The sequence below is a fragment of the Macrobrachium nipponense genome, chromosome 6 (assembly GCF_015104395.2).
Source record: "Macrobrachium nipponense isolate FS-2020 chromosome 6, ASM1510439v2, whole genome shotgun sequence".
NCBI lineage: Eukaryota > Metazoa > Arthropoda > Malacostraca > Decapoda > Palaemonidae > Macrobrachium > Macrobrachium nipponense.
In genome coordinates, this window is record NC_061108.1 from 381,387 (window position 1) to 398,701 (window position 17,315).

The window sequence follows — 17,315 nt, forward strand, 5'->3', positions numbered from 1 at the left end:
AGGTTTCATCTTCAAAATAATAATAAAATAATAATAATAATAATAATAATAATAATAATAATAATAATAATAATAATAATAATACTTAGAAGCAGACCCTCTCTCCAGCATACTTTATTAAAAGTAATGGCTACTTAAGCAGCGTTACACTTGTAGAGACTTTTCTCTATTTTCCGAATAGCGGCTTTTTCCGTGGTACTTAGACAGGCTAGTAGAGCGCCTATGGAGGTCATGATCAAATACAGAGTCAAAATTGGTGTATATATTTGAATTTTACAGATAAACTGTGATACCATAATCATCAAAGTCATTAACGATATATATATATATATATATATATATATATATATATATATATATATATATATATATATACATACATACATACATACATATATATCTTTCTTGAAGCAAGCGAGCTTTTGTCTGGAGCTGCCAGACATCCTCGGGCTGGGAAGCTGAGGGTGGACTGATCTTGGAGCGTTGTTATTGTTGAAGATTAAGCCAGCCTTGTGCTGGCACGGGCTCTTGCTCCTAGAGCAGCCCGTATCTGGATTATCTGTAAATATACGAAAACAGTGCTTTGTCGGTTAGTTGTTGAAAGGGGATAGGGTGACAGGCAGGATTGCAACCCCTTTGAACCTAACGGTACCCATCAGTAGGAGAGAAAGTTTTATAGCAGTGAGACTCAGCCTAGATGGAGAGTGCTGAGTAGGAAAAAGGAAGCGAGTTTTAGTTTGAGGGAAAGGTGGTGGTAAAAAAAAAAAAGTGGGGGGGAGGGGAAGTTACCTATAACATTTTTTTGGATTTCAGGCTCAGTATATATACGTGTGTAGCATCAGAAAATATTGCAATATATATCAAACCAACATTAAGAAAGTATTATAGTATATATACATGTTCATGCATACTCACACTTATACATATGTTCCCAAAGTAGAGGGTATGTGCATTGTGTAGCTTTCTTTGGTTTTAGGTTTGTACGACAATAGGAGATTCCCATGTGTCTATGGAGAAATGCCGTGTAATTCCTCTTTTTACCTGGGAGGTGGGTGAGACAGTAGGAGATTCCCATGTGTCCTTATGTTATTTAGGATGTGTCTAGTGATCTGTGCCGGTGTCAGCTCATTTTCAGTAAGGTTCGACCTGAGAGACTGTGTCTCTGGGCAGTCTAGTAGGTAGTGTTCGAGGGGCTGGATTGCCTCTCGGTCACAGTACTGACATAACCTGCCCTCATTACCTATCATTTGCCAGGTGCACAGGTATCCTAGCCTTAATCTGTGTGTGATGACTGAGAGTTTTCTAGTGGTTTGCTTTGGGATGTCATGCTGCCTTAGATTTGTGACATCCACATACCACTTGGACGTTCGTGAATCTTGTAGTGACGTCGTACTTCACTCTCTTCTTGGAGTTTGGCATAGCTTTTAGCCATTTCCTTTAGGTGTGCTGTGGATGGTTGCACTTTTATGCTTGCTGTACTGCAGCTGAGGGCACTTTTGGCTAGGATGTCAGCTTCATTTCCCTGGATTCCCTCATGGCTGGGTATCCAGTTTAGTATGACTCTCCTGCCAGCAGCTTGATGTGTCTTGGCCACTGATTTTATGGCTGTTATCAGTGTCACATTTTCTTTTGGATTTGTCATTTTGATTGCGAGTATTACTCTTTTGGAGTCGATATGCAGTGTTGTGTGTCCTTCTTTTAGATTGGAATTTTCTAAGGCTTTTAAGATTGCCATTAGTTCCGCTTGTAGTATGGAGACATTGTTGGATAGCCTCCAGCTTCCTTTGAAGTCTTGGGCAGCCACTGCTGCTGCAGTTGCTGGAGCTTCTGGATCAACTGAGCCATCTGTGTAATATGTGTTTTCAGCTGCTGTACTCATGATTGCTTCTTCTGCTGCAGTTTTCATCTGTGCTGGTGTGCACAGTGCTTTGTTTGCCGGTAATATTGTGAAGTTATACCGGATTGGGTCTTCAACCCAGGGAGGTGTCTTTTGGTATCCCTCAGGTGGGACATCCTTTGTTATATGTTTCACTGTGTCCTGCATACCCAGTTCTCTCAGTGTCTGGAGTATACTGCCCGCATAGGTTTTGGGCGGGTCTAGCTCTTCATACAGGTTTATACACGCTTGCATTTTGTTTATTTGTGGTCCATTTCTTTCATTTCTGATGGTTTTGCCGCTAAGGAGGTCTAGGCGGCTGTAGGACTTACAGCATCGCAACCATCAACGCGGGGAAAGTGGCCTGAGACTTGGTTCAAGCCACCAATGAAAACGAAGACCTACTGCCACCAGCCAATAGTAGATCAGCATGGGGCAGACCCCCTGCTGTCAACCACAAATATAAACGAGGACGGACACCGCTCCAAGATCAGTCCACCCTCAGCTTCCCAGCCCGAGGATGTCAGGCAGCTCCAGACGAAAGCTCGCTTGCTTCAAGAAAGATATATATATATATATATATAATATATATATATATATATATATATATATATATATATATATATATATATATATTGTTTAATGACTTGATGACTATGGTATCATAGTTTATCTGTAAAATTCAAATATACACCAATTTTGTCTGTATTTGATCATGACCTCCGTAGGCGCTCTACTAGCCTGTCTAAGTACCACGGAAAAAAGCCGCTATTCGGAAAATAGAGAAGAATCCCTACAAGTGTAACACGTTGAAGTAGCCATTATTTTTAATGAAATAATAATAATAATAATAATAATAATAATAATAATAATAATAATAATAATAATAATGTTTAAAAAATATCCACAATTATATATAAAAATATATTTGTATGTAAAAATAAAAAACAAAGACTTTCGAACACTTGAACGGTGTTCCTCATCAGTGTGACGTTACACTGATGAGGAACACCGTTCAAGTGTTCGAAAGTCTTTGTTTTTTATTTTTACATACATATTTTTATATATAATTGTGGATATTTTTAAACAATTTGTTTTCACGGAATTGTGAATTTCTTAACAAAAATAATAATAATAATAATAATAATAATAATAATAATAATAATAATAATAATAATAATAATAATAATAATAATAATAATAATAATAATAATAATATATTGGTAAAAGATCCTCAATTAGGCAAATTCTGTTAAAGAGAATGGCAGAATAAAGCGATTTGATTTTTATATATTATTTTTTCTATTTTTCTACAATACGCTTCTCAGGCTCAACGATGTTTCTGAATAGACTGGCCAATATGTCGTATTGGGATTTTTTTTAAAGAATTATTTTCAGAAATTGCCAATATGAATATTGGCCAGTTACCCAGAAATATCGCTGAGCCAGAGAACCGGATTGTAAGAAAAAAAATAATATTCTGCCATTCTCTTTAACAGAATAATAATAATAATAATAATAATAATAATAATAATAATAATAATAATAATAATAATAATAATAATAATAATAATAATATTAATAATCATGCTATTCCAGGCTTATTGTCATCCGCAATACCATGGGACACCAGAGAAGTTAGAGAAAGAGAGGGAAAAATGGATAAGTATCAAGATCTGAAAATAGAAATAAGAAGGATATGGGATATGCCAATGGAAATTGTACCCGTAATCATAGGAGCACTAGGCACGATCCCAAGATCCCTGAAAAGGAATCTAGAAAAATTAGAGGCTGAAGTAGCTCCAGGACTCATGCAGAAGAATGTGATCCTAGAAACGGCGCACATAGTAAGAAAAGTGATGGACTCCTAAGGAGGCAGGATGCGACCCGGAACCCCACACTATAAATACCACCCAGTCGAATTGGAGGACTGTGATAGAGCAAAAAAAAATAATAAATAATAATACTAATAGTAAAGAAAGGGAAAAAATGGATAAGTATCAAGTCCTGAAAATAGAAATGAGAAGGATATGGGACATGCCAGCGGAAATTGCACCCATAAACATAGGAACACTAGGCACGATCCCAAGATCCCTGAGAAGGAATCTGGAAAAACTAGAGCTGAAGTAGCTCCAGGACTCATGCAGAAGAGTGTGATCCTAGAAACAGCGGACATAGTAAGAAAAGTGATGGACTCCTAAGGAGGCAGGATGCAACCCGGAACCCCACACTATGAATACCACCCAATATAATTGGAGAACTGTATTAGCCCCCCCCCCCCCCCCCTCCCCCCACCCCCCCCCCTCCCCATATGATAATAATGCATTTGGTATCTCATAAATAACGCGTTGGATTATTTCTTTTTGCTTTTGTAGCGTGGTTAATTTGTAAACTGTTTCCATGTGGTTTATCAACAACCTCATTTGACATGCACTGATTTAGACGTATGCCACTTATGGTGTCTTGTACGTAGTAATTTGCCAAAACTGTTTCCATGTGTTTATCAGCAACCTCATCTACATGCATGATTTTAGACGTGGGCCATTAGGGTGTTTGTAACGATTGCACATCAACGCCCAATGTTTACTAAGATTCTTCTCGTGGTCATTGACAGTTCATCTAATTCCTCCCTCGTTGGATGTTACTAAAAAAGAGGCGATTATCTTCAGGGGTATTTTATTTTGGCTTCTGGTGCTATTTTTTTGGTTTTCCCTTAATCAGCTGTATAACTAATTACTGTATTCAGTCGACAGTCCAGGATCAGATAAAAATCAGATGTCCTTCCACAAGACATTTAAGTCCTTTCTCGATTAGTCACTAAAATGCGACAAGTTTTATTATTATTATTATTATTATTATTATTATATTATTATTATACTATTATTATTATTATTATTATTATTATTATTATTTTGTTAAAAATGGTTGCGTTTCAGCACTATTAATTTTATAGAGTCTTCTCTATTTTTCTGATGAAGGCTTTCTCGTTGTTGCTTAGACCGGCGAGCAACGCACCAAAGGGCATGGCAAAATTCGGTTGAGTCATTTTGGTTTATTTATTATCTCTCTCTCTCTCTCTCTCTCTCTCGATCCTCTCTCTCTGCTCATCTCTCTCTCTCTCTCTCTCTCTCCAACGCAACGTTTCGTCCTGATCCACAGGACATTATCCAGCGATGACTGCTGAGGGATTGAATTCCAGTGGTTGTTGTTTTTGATTAAGCTGACCTTGTCTCAGCATGGTCTCTTGCTCACCGAGTAGCCCGTAAGGTTTCCAGTGGCGAGTCCTTCTCCTTACATCATGATGTTGCGGGCTCTCGAGTATGGTCTGGAGAACCCCTCTGGCAGGTCTAGTTTTCATTGATTCCTGGGAAGGTGACTCATACAGTGAACATTTTCGAGTCTTGTGGACCTTCTCAGGTGGGGAATCTCACTGGGAGCTTCTTGATTGGCATCTACCTGAGTGACGTCACCCTTGGTATTATTCTCATAATGTGCTTCACGTCCGGTGTTGTTTGTTTCATGCGCGCTGGTATTTTTGTAGGGGGGGAGGGGCGTGGTCCTCCTCATACACGTCGGTATCAGGAACGCTTCTTGAGTGGTATTAGAGAGGCTTTTGCTCAAGAATAAGCAGCGCTTCTAGGAGGCACAGATGTCGTGGATCAGGGGCTCTGCTGGTGATATTGACATTCCTGATGATGTCGTCTCTCGTGATGACTTTCTGGTGCACTCCAAGGGCGTGCTGCCTAATGGCGCCCTCCTGGGCATGGGAGGAGATCCTTTTAGACAGGCACATCGTCATCATGCCGATGTAAATCCCAGGGCATCCTACGGCAGGGCATACGTATCAGTAGACAACGTTGGACTGCTTTAGGGGGTCTCCTACGGGTGGGGAGGGGTTGTTCTTCATCAGGAGGTCCTACGTACGCCGATTCTTGTAGTAAATAAGGAGGGACACACTCTTCCTTCCTCCATAGGGCGGATGTGTTCCTCTATTATTTTCTTGATGGCTTTGTAGAAAAGTTTTATATCCTCTGGGGGTCGAATGTTCCTTCTCTCTTACTCTGTCATATATCAATTGTCAAGGGCGGCTCGTGTTTCTCAGTTTATGAGTTTATTCAAGTACTCATTATTAATCAGCATCTGGGATGCTCGGTCAAGTTTAAGGTGTGTGTCTGTGTCCTGCCACGTTGAACAGTATGAGAAGGCCCTCCTGACAAAGGCTCTGACGGTGGTGGTCTTGAACCGCGCAGGACACTCGCTATCTCCGTTTAGACAAAGTCCAAGGTTCGTAGCTTTTGTGTAGACTGTTGTCGTTAACTTCTGATTCATCTTTGTGACAAGGACGTCGAGGAAGGGGAGCTGATCGTGAAGTTGAGTGAGCTGTGACGCAGGAACTGCTGTCGAAGGGCTTCTACCTCATCCTCGGAGTCGGCTTGCACGAAGATGTCATCGATATAGCGTCCTTATGTGCGGGGACATATATGTTGAGAGAAGATCCTTTCTTCCACTTCTCCCATGTAGAATTTAACAAAGAGGACTCCTAAGGGGGACACCATCGCTACGCCGTCATTTTGGTGGTACATCTGTCCTCGGTGGGTGGTGAAAGGGCCTCACTTCGTACAGATATCAGCTGGGTTCTTAACAAATCTTCTAGGATGTTCAGGGGTCTCATATCTGAATTTCTATATACCCGCTCCATGATGATCCCCATCGTCTCGTTGACTGGGACATTGGTGAATAGGGACTCAACGTCTAAGGACGCCATGCTTCCCACATTGGAGGAGTCGCGGATCTTCTCCAATAATTCCACCAATGAGGTGAGGCAGTACCTGGAGGGGATATATTGAGTAAAAATTTTATTAAAGCGTTTGGTCAGGGCATAAGTTTGGCCGGGCGTTTGGGTGATGATCGGGCGTAGAGGTTGCCTTCCTATGGGTCTTCACGTTCACCCGTATAGGTAGCCGTGGCAGTAGTCACCTTGGATGGGCTGGAGGTGTGTGGCATTCATAGCGGCATTCATGGCTGTGATGACCCAGTTGGCATCGCGTTGGATGTCTTCCGTCGGGTTCCTCGCAAGTCTCTCGAACTTGGAGACATCAGACAAGATGACGTCGAGTAATCCGAGGTACTGATAAGCACGAATGTAGCTGTCTTCTGCACGTCTTACGGTGATGTCTTCTCTCTTTTCAGATCTGCGGCTGCTTCTTTCATCTCTTTGGTGTAAATACCACTCGAGTCTGACCCCCTGTCCGTAACAGCCTCTGCTAGCAGAAGAGGTTGAAGGGTTGACGTCCTTACAGACCTTACAGACCTTACAGTTCGTTCGGGTTGCCCCAGGTCCCTCAGTGTGAGGCGCCTCTAATGTCTACCAGAGAGTTGCTAGTACATCTTCCGGTATATTTTGCATCTTCCAATCTTGGATGGTCTGGGATGCAGTTTAGATATTTGTCGAGCTTATTCTTAAACACATCTACGCTCACTCCTGATATATTCCTCAGATGAGCTGGCAACGCATTGAATAGACGCTGCATTATCGATGCTGGTGCGTAGTGGATAATGTTCTGTGTGCTTTCCTTATTTTTCCTGGTATAGTTTTGGGCACTATTAATCTACCGCTGCTTGCTCTTTCTGATATTTAGTTCCATGATATTTTCTGTATTCCTTCTATCTGTTTCCATGCCTGAATTATCATGTAACGTTCTTCTTCTCCTTTCTAGACTATATAATTCTAAGGATTGTAGTCTTTCCCAGTAGTCTAGGTCCTTAACTTCTTCTATTCTAGCTGTAAAGGACCTTTGTACACTCTCTATTTGTGCAATATCCTTTTGATAGTGTGGGTACCAATATCATATTGCAATATTCAAGTGGACTACGAACATATGTTTATTAAAGCATAATCATGTGTTCAGCTTTCTTGTTTTGAAGTGCCGTAACAACATTCCATTTTTGCTTTACATTTTGGCCAACAGAATGGCTATTTGATCATTGCATAAAACATGTCTATCATCATCACACCAAGGTCTTTAACTGCTTCCTTATTTGTGATTGTCTCATTATTAGGTCCCCTATATGCATATAGCTTTCCTTCTCTGTCTCCATATTTATTGATTCAAAAAAATTTATCAGAGTTAAATACCATCCTATTTACTACTCGCCCAATCATATACTTTGTTAAGGTCTCTTTGTAGAGCGTTCCTATCTTTCATCACAAGTAATTTCTCTACTTATTCTTGTGTCATCAGCGAAACTACTCACTACCGAATCCTTAACATTACTGTCTATGTCTTCAATCATAATAACAAACAATATTGCAGCTAGCACCGTACCTTGTGGGCACACCGGATATTACCTTGGTTTCATCCGATTTCTCATCGTTTGCAATAACTATCTGTTTTCTGTTGTGTAAAAATTCTTTTAACCATCTTCCTACTTTATCTCGATATTGTGTTTTCTAATTTTCTTTGCTAATATATTATGGTCTACTTTGTCAAAAGCTTTTGCAAAGTCTAGATAAACCACATCTGTTTCATTTCCGCTTTTCATATTTTTGAATATGTCTCACGGTGGACTAACAGTTGGGTTTGTGTACTTTTTCCGGGTACGAAACCGTGTTGTCCTATATTAAACAAATTATTTTTTATTAAATGTTTCATAATATTTTTCTTCATTACCCATTTCATACACTTTCATAATATGTGATGTTAGACTCACAGGCCGCCTATAATTACTTGCCTCTAGTCTTGATCACTTTTGAAAGTAGGGGTGATATATGCTAATTTGTGCTCATCATAATCTTGCCTGTATCTACACTTTGTCTTAATAATATGCAAGTGGCTTTGCGATAGAATGAACTACTTTCTTTAACAAAATAGCAGGGACTCCATCCGGCCCTGCAGCAGCTCCATTTTTAATTTCATTAATTGCCTGCAACAATATCAGCTTCATTAATTTCTATGTCAGCTAAATATTCACTATTTTCGTCCCTTACTTCTATATCATTATCTTCATTATCTATTCTAGGGGAATTCTCTCTTATATCGTTCTGCCAGTATGTTGCAAAACAAATTTCCTTTTTTTCATTCGTTAATCTCCCTTCAATTCTCAGAGGGCCTATTTCTATTCTTCTTTATTCATCTCTTCGCATATGAGTATAATAGTTTGGGGTTTTCTTTTGCTTGATATTTAATAGGGTTTTTTCTTCCAAGTCCCGTTTTTCATTTCTTTTTTTTTGATTGTATAATCTTTTGTTCTGCATTTTTCTATCTTACTTTTTAGTTCTATAACTTTCCATGCATTTTTTCTTTTGCAAGACCTTTTTTCCACTTTCTGATTTTCTGGAACAAGATCCTTCTGTCTCTTGGTATGCATGAATGATGTTTACTTTTCTTCTTCGGTATATATTTATCCACTATTTTCTCCAATATTTTATATAATATCTACCGTATTTACCCTTATGTCATCACTTACGAAAATGTATTATCCCAATCTTTGTTTAATTCTTCATTAATTTCTGACCATTTTTATATTTTTACTGTAGAAGTTGGTATTTTCCATATCCTTCCCACTTTTTCATTTCTTGCTTATCTCTATTTCACTTGCTTTGGAATGAACTGTTAATTCTATGACATTATGATCTGAAATACTCGCATTATAAACTATTATTTCTTTAACATAATCATCTCGTTCACAAATACTAGGTCTAAAGTATTTTCCTTTCTTGTTGGCAGGTGATTTATTTGTTGAATGTTGTATTCTAGTAGCATATCTAATAGCTTTTCAAATTGCCTCTTATCTTCTGCACTACTATTACTCTCTTTTTTATATGTATAAGTACAACATCAGTCTCCTATTAGTTCTTTTTTCCATTCTTTACGAAAAGGAAAAGTTGCAAGTCAACCAGATAGGAGGAATAGGCCAGTCTTGTGATTTCTACATATATCATCCAATTTTTCAATTATTAAGCCAAACTCCTTTAGTATTAGGAGGTTTCATATATTACTAGGATCATCAATTTTTCGATTCCAAATTTTTCTAACCGCTATTAGTCACATTATGAGTTACTATATTTCTCATATATTTTTCCTTGTTTTTGTCTTTCCCATATATTGCGGTTCCCCTTGATTCCATATTTTCTATCTGATCTATAAGTTTGGACCCCCTTCTTTTTATTGATCATCATTCCCAGTCTCTTGGGAATACCAGGTTTCACTTATATTTCATTATATCTATTTTCTTTTCATTTCTTTTGGGGTTTAGTCTTCTAAGTACTCTATTTTCTTTTTGAGTTACTCGTAACTAAACCCTGCGCATTCATCACTATGATGGTTTGCGTGTTTTCTCCTTCATTTAATATTGGTAGTAATAAGGATTTTCCCATGTCTCTTTCCTGTTCTGGTATGTGTTGTTCTTTTTTCATTTCCAGAAATTCTGACATTATTAAAAAATCCAACTTTTCCATAATATTTGATCTTCCTTCATCATAATTATTCATTTTGTGTCTGAATCTGCAATTTTCTCCGTTTCTGCAATATCCTCTTGCATAATAAATACAGTTATTATCTCTTGAGTAGAATTTCGGAGCTGATGCTTTGAAATTTTTTGCTGACACCTCTGCATATCTCATTGGTGGTTTGGCTTTTCTCTTTTACCTGATATTCTTGATTTCTCTCTTTATTTGTTTCTTTCTTATTTTGGATTTTATTACTTGGTGGGTTATTTATTTGATTATGATTCATGGCTACAGGGTGCATATATTGCATTTTTGTCGAACTTACATCCTTTTCCTTCTTTTAGGTTTTACATATTTTTGGATGCAGATCTCTGCAATCATCCCCATAGCCATCTAAGTATGCACATTTACCATATATTTCATAGTTTTTGACATACCTTAGGATGTTGTAGTAACATCTTTCTCCAAATCTGCAATTCCCTCTTTCAAAAGGTTGCAGATTTTGTCTTTCTTGTCTATTTTTTCCTCTTTCCCGTCATTTGTGTAGATCTGGGTAGAGCCTCTTCGGGATTTGCTTTTCTGTTGTCATATCGTAATTTTATTTATTTCTTCGTAGGATATGCTGCTTTATTGCCTCATATGTAGTATCAATGAGTATCTCTGCCATCCATACTTTTATCTTGTTCTTTGTTTTCCTTATTTTTTTCTGTCATTTCATTTTGTTTACTTCTCTTCCGTTTTCCTCTTCTTCTTTTTCTTCTTCTTCTTCCTCTTCTTCTTCATCCTCAACTATTTGTACATTCATCTTGATTTAATAACATTGTCTATCCATGATAGACATGTTGAACAAAAAATTCTTGTATCTTTCCTCAAATCTTGCATTACCTCAGCACACTGTGGATGGGTCGGAATGTTGCAAAATGCAGCACATTTTCTGATTAGGTTTTTTGTGGGATTGACTATGCTATACCAAACCTTACACAGTTTGCATGCTTTGGCATTCTTTTCCTAATGCATCATTAGGATATTCACAAGATTCACCTTATCATTTTCTTTGTCGGAATATGTTGGTTTATGTATATTTTCTTTATGAGTCGCCTTGACCACTTGGATTTATTTGGAACTTCTTCAATTATTTTCAAGATGTTTTCATTAGATTTGTTCCAGTTTGAAGGATTATATCCTTCTAATATATCTATGAATGCTTTTGTATCTTTTTGGTTAGGACTGTTGCTGATTTCATAGATGAGAAATGCCAGTTCCCTTCCTGCTACCTCATCATATTGCGAATCCGCCAAGCAAGCTAAATTACGCCACTCTTCCCGCAGTTGGAACTTACTGCCATCTTGTTTCTGATTTCAGTATTACACTTGTAACTAACTTAGAAGACGCTTTATCTACTATTTCACACTAATAATTTATCACCGATAGTTCACGAACACTTCTAGATATTTCTCAAATTCTAGTCGTATGTTAAACTTGTGATATCTGTTGATTAATCTGACTTCACGCGGGTACGTCTCACCAAGCAAGATGGCAATCAAGAGGCTCCCAGTGATATTCCCCGCCTGAGAAGGTCCGCAAAACTCGAAAATGCTCGCCGTATGAGTCACCTTCCCAGGAACCAATGTAAACTCGACCTTCCGGAGAGGTTCTCCAAACCATACTCGAGAGCCCGCAACTTCATGATATAAGGAGAAGAATTCGCCACTGGAAACCTTACGGGGTGCTTGGTGAGCACGAGCCCGTGCTGAGACAAGGTCAGCTTAATCAAAACAACAACCACTGGAATTCAGTCCCTAAAAAGTCATCGCTGGATAATGTCCAGTGGATCAGGACGAAACGTCGACTTGGAGTGATATATATATATATATATTATATATATAATATATATATATAATATATATATATACATATATATACATATATATATATATATATATATATATATATATATATTATATATATATATATATATATATATATATATATATATAGAATATATATATATATATATATATATATATATATATATATATATATATATATGTATGTATATGTAGATATGTAGAGATATATATATGATATATATATATATATATATATATATATATATATATATATATATATATATATAGATATTATATATATATATATACAGAGAGAGAGAGAGAGAGAGAGAGAGAGAGAGAATTGTATAAGCAATAAAAAACCAAAATGACTCAATCGAATTTTACCATGCCCTTTGGTGCGTTGCTCGCCAGTCTAAGCTACAACGAGAAAGCCTTCATCAGAAAAATAGAGAAGACTCTCTACAAAATTGATATAACAAAACCTGTCTACGAGAGGGTCTCCTTCCGAAATTATTATTATTATTATTATTATTATTATTATTATTATTATTATTATTATTATTATTATTATTATTATTATTATTATTATTATTCAGAAGATGAACCCTGTTCGTATGGAAGGTCCCCACCACAGGGGCCACTGACTTGTAATTCAAGCTTCCAATGAATATTAAGGTGTTCATTAAGAAGTAACAGAAGGTCAAGGGAAACACAGAAAGAAGAGATGTATGTCACTTAATAAAAAGAAAATGAAATTGATAAATTAAAGAAAAGATAAAAAATGTATTAAAATGCAATGAGAATAGCATTAGGGTAGTAATGCATTGCAGCTTCGCTTTTTGTTTATTCCCCTCAATCAGTAAGGTAACTAACTGCCGTCTTCTGTCAACAGTCCAGAAATGAAGTCACCTTCCGCTTCGACGTTCGCTACCAGACTGAACTCGTTTCGGCTCACCTGGAGTAGAAGGTCCGAGAGATCTCAATTCATACGTAAGAACGAATCCACCCGTGAGTAAACAAATGTCAGGTGTGAGTGAGCCGTGTTCTCTCACAGCATGTCGAGTGCTTAATTTACGTTGTAGATTGAGCCACTGTCCTTTTCATAATGGTGTGAGGGTTTCTGATGAAAGTGTGAGGTCTGAGGCAGGAGTCTGTGTATTGTTTATGATGTGTTCTGTGTCCTTTTTCGTTTGAAATGCATTATTTATTTATTTTTCTGTAGCTGGGAATTTTTTGACGTACTTTTTAAGTGTGCTCATCCATATGCATAGACTATTGAACTTGATTCGTAACCAGTAATTGATTCTTAACCATATTAGATGTATACAACTTTGTAAATTCAGCATGGTCATGGTTTGATAATGAATAATATTGCCAAGGCCAAGTAGAAAATTTCATTTTGCAAGTTTATATATATATATGTATATATATATATATATATATATATATATATATATATATATATATATATATATATATATATATATATATGTACAATTCCACAATGGTCCCGTGGATGAAGTATGTATATAAGAGATCCTTTCATTCTCACGTGAGGATCCCTTATATATATATATATATATATATATATATATATATATATATATATATATATATATATATATATATATATATATATATATATATATATATATATATATAATATATATATATATATATAATATATATAATGCCATCTCCTCTTAAACCAACATTTATGTCTCTAACAGTGACAAGTTTGTTTTCTGACACGTGTTCAAGTTATCGTAAAAAAAACTCCTTATACAGTTCTTCCAGTGTTTTTTTATATTTATCATACTAACCATTACATTTCCTCAAGTTAACTATTGTTCTCCGTTTTTTGGCGTCAATCGTGTTTTGATTTCTGATTATTTTTCCCTAAATAACTTAGATATATTTCTTGATATGTAACGTAAAAAACCCAGCCTAATCAATTTCTGGGAAAACACTGAATATATTTACTCATCTGTTGTTCAGTGCATCCTTAATGCTGACAGACATGCAGTGGTGTTTTTCATTATTACTTGTCTTTTTATTTTGCTCTCTCTCTCTCTCTATCTCTCTCTCTCTCTCTCTCTCTCTCTCCTCTCTCTCTGCCACTTGCTTGTCGATTCACTTTCATATAATAATGCTAGATTTTTCTGCCATGAGTAAAATTAAATAAAATTGGAAAGTTCATTTAAATTTTACTCAATTCAGGTGTTTCATCCGTACTAGAATAATAAGAAAATCTTAATGATGAGAAATTCGACATTATTTTATCTGGTATCAAAAATAGTAAGTTGAAGACCCTTCATGACTTGCATTTTCATTTTGACTCAATTTGAGTTGACACAATACAGGTTTTTCATTCGTATAGGGCAAATAAAAAAAAGTTAATGAGAAATTCGTCATTTTCGCTTACTCGGTGAGTAAGTGTTCAAACTACGTTGTTCTTGTTCTTGCTGCTGCTGTTCTTGTTGGGGGGTAGGAAAGCTCTTTTGAAGAGCCTAAAAAGGTCTGAAAAAGGTGTTTCGCTTTGGGTAAAGATACAGGAATTCTAGGTAAGATAGTCATGATTTATTTATACGAAGGAAAATGTCAAAATAAATAGTGTGCATGCTAAACAATACAGAATAACTATTTCTAATGAAATATAGCATATTTATTTTGAATTTTCGTCGATTTTAGCCCGCGACCCGAGTAAGCTGGAGGTCTCATCACGCCTTGTTTTATTTAGTATCAAAAATAGTAAGTTGAAGGTCCTTCTTGGCTACCAGTAGAAGCAGGGATGAGTTTTATTTAGTATCAAAAATAATAAGTTGAAGGTCCTTTGTGGCTACTAATAGAAGCAGGGATGAGTGTTGACGAGTCTTCTTTAGCACCAGTGGAGAGCGGATGAGACTCTATCGTCTTCAGGGACCAGGGACTCCGGAAGGCACGAAATTGCCAAAATTGGAGCCCTGTTTCCTACGATCCTGGAACGCTCCTCGACCTCCGTGTCCTAAGCTTGTGCCTCTGCCTCCCCCCAATCCTGGCCTCCCGAGGCCTCCTTTCCCTCGACCTTTTCCTCTTCCTCGACCTCCTTTTCCTCCTCCTCCTCGACCTCCCCCTCCCCTACCTGGCATTGGGCTGGCAAGGGCCGAGGACCCAGGTCCTGGAATCATTAAATCGGATCCCAGAAGGAGGAGGCAGAGAGCCAGTGTCACGAGAGTGGTCTGATGGGGTAAATAATATTTTATGTGTTATATACATTATATACATTTGTATATATACTGTATATATGCATTCATACATACATATAGTATATATGCATGTGTGTATATATATGCATATGCATATTTGTATACACACACACACACACACACACACACACACACATATATATATATATATATAATATATATATATATATATATATATATATATATATGTATAATAGTAAAGTATTATAGGGATACACGACTTAAAAACAGTATACATACATACTTATACATGTAATGATGAAGTATTACAGAGATACACGACTTCAAAACAGTCTGTACAATCCGGTGAGTCAGGAATGATAGGGTGCTGTGATTTATGCGTTTTTAAAGCGATTAATTTTTTCAATATTGAAATCGATTTCTCACAAATATCACCACTAATTCACACTTTTACTACAAGTGATGACAGTTACGAGAATATATATCATATGTAAAGAATAAATCACAAAGGAAGCTGTCAAAATTCGCAAAAGAATAAAAAGTAAATACACTTAACTAGCAGGCTGTATATATCTTGCAAATCTCAAAAATGTCTTATCTTTCTCTAAGAACCCATAACACTCAGCTAATCTCGGGAACCTTGCAAATTATCTCTTTCTCAGTCTCAAGCAACTGGAAACATTCCTCCAATCACAGAACCTTGAATTCAGCCTTTCAAAATAACAAAATGATCTTTAGTGTAACATTCTTCAGTGACTTCTTACCAACTTCATCGTGTTGCGAAGAAATACTGTAGGTGTATCGAGTGCGAAGTTTAGCCTGGACTGAAGACTCCTGACGGCTGAATACGCCGAGGATAAACCCTGATATGGGCGGAGTTTGGCCCCTCAGTTGCGAAAAATTTGGGGTATTTGGGATAGTAACGTTTGTCCTTCGAAAGTAGTATGTTAATGATTAGATTTGCATCAAAGGCACCGAGATATTTATGGGGAAACGAAGTCATTTGAGGTCAATATAATCAGCTGCTTTAGAGAAGGTACCAATTATTATATCTGGCAGGTATTTGATTATTCGTTTCTCCGGGACACTGAAGTACTATAACTCTCTCTCTCTCTCTCTCTCTCTCTCTCTCTCTCTCTCTCTCTCTCTCTCTCTCTCTCTCTCTCTCTCTTCCAGACGTTATGATTTTCGAAATTGTAGTGTACAACTCATGAGAATGTTGGGAAAATAAAAACTTTAGTTAACATTTCGTGCAATATCAGTTCTCATTTGAGAAATCAAATCCCTGTTCCAATAAGTTGACTGCAACACCAAAATAAACTACTAATGAAATGTTAGAAAAGCGGGAACAAAGCGTGTTTTTGCAGGAGAATTCTCTTTGACAGGATGTGATATTTTCAGTAAGTTATATTTATCATGTAAATTCATTTGCAGACTTCATGTAATGCTTTCTTGAAAAAAGTGGTCACTAAGAGCCAGCCAGTCTACTCTGGTGGGTTGTAGCTAGGACGACGAATTGCTGAAAACAAAGTACCATATGTATATGTGTGTATATATATATATATATATATATATATATATATATATATATATATATATATTATATATATATATATAATATTGCCACGTATGCCGCGATATTTTTTATACACAAACATTAAGCTACAAGTATATGAAACGACATTTGTAGTTTAATGTTTGTCTATATATATATATATATATATATATATATATATATTATATATATATATATATATATATATATATATATATATGTGTGTGTATGTATGTCTATATGATATATACATATAATATATATGTGTGTTTAGAAAATGTGTTGATGTATCCATTATCCATTATTAAAAAAAATTGAATACAAAGTACATGGATTAACATGAGAGTAATGAAGAAAAAAATTTGGGTGTAAAAGT

General features: G+C 36.4%; 1 long non-coding RNA gene across 1 annotated transcript; it reads right to left on the minus strand.

Moving 5' to 3' along the window:
• Nucleotides 1–14,736: 14,736 nt before the first annotated feature.
• On the minus strand, nucleotides 14,737–16,919 carry LOC135216792 (uncharacterized). The gene is made up of 2 exons (XR_010314925.1): nucleotides 16,149–16,919; nucleotides 14,737–15,396 (listed from the first exon to the last, which is right to left on the minus strand). It is a non-coding gene; the product is annotated as an uncharacterized LOC135216792 (long non-coding RNA).
• Between the last annotated feature and the right edge of the window lie 396 nt (nucleotides 16,920–17,315).